Source organism: Papaver somniferum, unplaced genomic scaffold (genome assembly GCF_003573695.1).
Source record: "Papaver somniferum cultivar HN1 unplaced genomic scaffold, ASM357369v1 unplaced-scaffold_128, whole genome shotgun sequence".
Taxonomy (NCBI): Eukaryota; Viridiplantae; Streptophyta; class Magnoliopsida; order Ranunculales; family Papaveraceae; genus Papaver; species Papaver somniferum.
In genome coordinates, this window is record NW_020621936.1 from 14,862,072 (window position 1) to 14,866,445 (window position 4,374).

Here is a 4,374-nt window from a genome sequence, read left to right on the forward strand (position 1 = left end):
CAAATTTTAACTTGATAAATAATTTATTTAAGACTTTTATTTATGGAAAAAATTCTTTTTTTTTTGTGTTTAATTGCCGAAAAATACATGTTTCGACCCATGCGCGTGTACCAAGCACCAAGTTCGTGTCCACTTGAAATTATTTTTTGCAAGTTTTTAACTAGATAAATAATTTATTTAAGAGTTTTATTTATGGAAAAAATTCTTTTTTTTGTGTGTTTAATTACCGAAAAATATATGTTTCGACCCATTCTCATGCGCGTGTACCAAGCACCAAGTCTGTGTCTACTTGAAATTATTTTTCGCAAGTTTTTAATTTGATAAATAATTTATTTAAGAGTTTTATTTATGGAAAAAATTCTTTTTTTTGTGTGTTTAATTGCCGAAAAATACATGTTTCAACCCATGCCCATGCGCGTGTCCCAAGCACCAAGTCCGTGTCTACTTGAAATTATTTTTTTCAAGTTTTTAATTTGATAAATAATTTATTTAAGAGTTTTATTTATGGAAAAAATTCTTTTTTATTGTGTTTAATTGCCGAAAAATACATGTTTCAACCATGCACATGCGCGTGTACCAAGCACCAAGTCCGTGTCTACTTGAAATTATTTTTTGCAAATTTTAACTTGATAAATAATTTATTTAAGACTTTTATTTATGGAAAAAATTCTTTTTTTTTTTGTGTTTGATTGCCGAAAAATACATGTTTCGACCCATGCCCATGCGCGTGTACCAAGCACCAAGTCTGTGTCTACTTGAAATTATTTTTTGCAAGTTTTTAACTTGATAAATAATTTATTTAAGAGTTTTATTTATGGATTTTTTTTTTGTGTTTAATTGCCGGAAAATACATGTTTTGACCCATACCCATGCGCGTGTACCAAGTACCAAGTCCGTGTTTACTTTAAATTATATTTTTCAAGTTTTTAACTTGATAAATAATTTATTTAAGAGTTTTATTTATGGAAAACAAATTGTGTTTAATTGCCGAAAAATACATGATTCGGCCCATGCCCATGCGCGTGTACCAAGCACCCCAGTCCGTGTCTACTTGAAATTGTTTTTTGCAAGTTTTTAACTTGATGAATAATTTATTTAGGAGTTTTATTTATGGAAAAAATTCTTTTTTTTTTGTGTTTAATTGCCGAAAAATACATGTTTTGGCCCATGCCCATGCGCGTGTACAAGGCACCAAGTCCGTGTCTACTTGAAATTATTTTTTACAAGTTTTTAACTTGATAAATAATTTATTGAAGAGTTTTATTTATGGAAGAAAAAATTTGTGTTTAATTGCCGAAAAAAACATGTTTCGACCCATGCCCATGCGCGTGTGCCAACAACAAGCCCGTATCTACTTGAAATTATTTTTTGCAAGTTTTTAACTTGATGAATAATTTATTTAAGAGTTTTATTTATGGAAAAAATTCTTTTTTTTTGTGTTTAATTGCCGAAAAATACATTTTTCGACCCATGCCCATGCTCGTGTACCAAGCACCAAGTCCGTGTCTACTTGAAATTATTTTTTGCAAGTTTTTAATTTGATAAATAATTTATTTAAGAGTTTTATTTTTGAGAAATTCTTTTTTTTGTATTTAATTGCCGAAAAATACATGTTTCAACCCATGCCCATGTGCGTGTATCAAGCACCAAGTCCGTGTCTACTTGAAATTATTTTTTGCAAGTTTTTAACTTGATAAATAATTTATTTAAGAGTTTTATTTATGGAAAAAAAAATTATGTTTAATTGCCGAAAAAACATGTTTCGACCCATGCCCATGCGCGTGTGCCAACAACAAGCCCGTATCTACTTGAAATTATTTTATGCAAGTTTTTAACTTGATGAATAATTTATTTAAGAGTTTTATTTATGGAAAAAATTCTTTTTTTGTGTGTGTTTAATTGCCGAAAAATACATGTTTCGACCCATGTCCATGCGCGTGTACCAAGCACCATGTCCGTGTCTACTTGAAATTATTTTTTGCAAGTTTTTAACTTTGATAAATAATTTAATTAAGTGTTTTATTTATGGAAAAAATTCTTTTTTTTTGTGTTTAATTTTCGAAAAATACATGTTTCGACCCATGCACATGCGCGTGTATCAAGCACCAAGTCCGTGTCTACTTGAAATTATTTTTTGCAAGTTTTTAACTTTGATAAATAATTTATTTAAGAGTTTTATTTATGGAAAAAATTCTTTTTTTGTGTGTTTAATTGCCGAAAAATACATGTTTCGACCCATGCCCATGCGCGTGTACCAAGCACCAAGTCCGTGTCTACTTGAAATTATTTTTTGCAAGTTTTTAACTTGATAAATAATTTATTTAAGAGTTTTATTTATGGAAAAAATTCTTTTTTTGTGTTTATTTAACGAAAAATACGTGTTTTGACCCATGCCCATGCGCGTGTACCAAGCACCAAGTCTGTGTCTACTTGAAATTATTTTTTTCAAGTTTTTAACTTGATAAATAATTTATTTAAGAGTTTTATTTATGGAAAAAATTCTTTTTTTGTGTTTATTTGCCGAAAAATACGTGTTTTGAACCATGCCCATGCGCGTGTACCAAGCACCAAGTCCGTGTCTACTTGAAATTATTTTTTGCAAGTTTGTAACTTGATAAACAATTTATTTAAGAGTTTTATTTATGGAAAAAATTCTTTTTTTCGTGTTTAATTGCCGAAAAATACATGTTTCGACCAATGCCTATGCGCGTGTAACAAGCACCAAGTCTGTGTCTACTTGAAATTATTTTTTTCAAGTTCTTAACTTGATAAATAATTTATTTTAGAGATTTATTTATGGAAAAAATTCTTTTTTTTGTGTTTAATTGCCGAAAAATACATGTTTCGACCAATGCCCATGCGCGTGTAACAAGCACCAAGTCCGTGTCTAGTTGAAATTATTTTTTGCAAGTTTTTAACTTGATAAATAATTTATTTTAGAGATTTATTTATGGAAAAAAATATTTTTTTGTGTGTTTAATTGCCGAAAAATACGTGTTTTGACCCATGCCCATGCGCGTGTACCAAGCACCAAGTCCGTGTCTAGTTGAAATTATTTTTTGCAAGTTTGCTTGATAAATAATTTATTTTAGAAATTTATTTATGGAAAAAATTCTTTTTTTGTGTGTTTAATTGCCGAAAAATACGTGTTTTGACCCATGCCCATGCGCGTGTACCAAGCACCAAGTCCGTGTCTACTTGAAATTATTTTTTTCAAGTTTTTAACTTGATAAATAATTTATTTAAGAGTTTTATTTATGGAAAAAATTCTTTTTTTGTGTGTTTAATTGCCGAAAAATACTTGTTTTGACCCATGTCCATGCGCGTGTACCAAGCACCAAGTCCGTGTCTACTTGAAATTATTTTTTTCAAGTTTTTAACTTGATAAATAATTTATTTTAGAGATTTATCTATGGAAAAAATTCTTTTTTTTGTGTTTAATTGCCGAAAAATACTAGTTTCGACCAATGCCCATGCGCGTGTAACAAGCACCAAGTCCGTGTCTAGTTGAAATTATTTTTTCCAAGTTTTTAACTTGATAAATAATTTATTTTAGAGATTTATTTATGGAAAAAATTCTTTTTTTTTGTTTTTAATTGCCGAAAAATACATGTTTCGACCAATGCCCATGCGTGTGTAACAAGCACCAAGTCCGTGTCTAGTTGAAATTATTTTTTGCAAGTTTTTAACTAGATAAATAATTTATTTAAGAGTTTTATTTATGGAAAAAAAAAAAATTTGTGTTTAATTGCCGAAAAATACGTGTTTTGACCCATGCCCATGCGCGTGTACCAAGCACCAAGTCCGTGTCTACTTGAAATTATTTTTTGCAAGTTTTTAACTTGATAAATAATTTATTTTAGAGATTTATTTATGGAAAAAATTCTTTTTTTTGTGTTTATTTGCCGAAAAATACATGTTTCGACCCATGCCCATGCGCGTGTAACAAGCACCAAGTCCGAGTCTACTTGAAATTATTTTTTCCAAGTTTTTAACTTGATAAATAATTTATTTAAGAGTTTTATTTATGGAAAAAAAAAATTTTTGTATTTATTTGGCTAAAAATACGTGTTTTGACCCATGCCCATGCGCGTGTACCAAGCACCAAGTCCGTGTCTACTTGAAATTATTTTTTGCAAGTTTTTAACTCGATAAATAATTTATTTAAGAGTTTTATTTATGGAAAAAATTCTTTTTTTGTGTTTATTTGCCGAAAAATACGTGTTTTGACCCATGCCCATGCGCGTGTACCAAGCACCAAGTCCGTGTCTACTTGAAATTATTTTTTGCAATTTTTAACTCGATAAATAATTTATTTAAGAGCTTTATTTATGGAAAAAATTCTATTTTTGTGTTTATTAGCCGAAAAATACG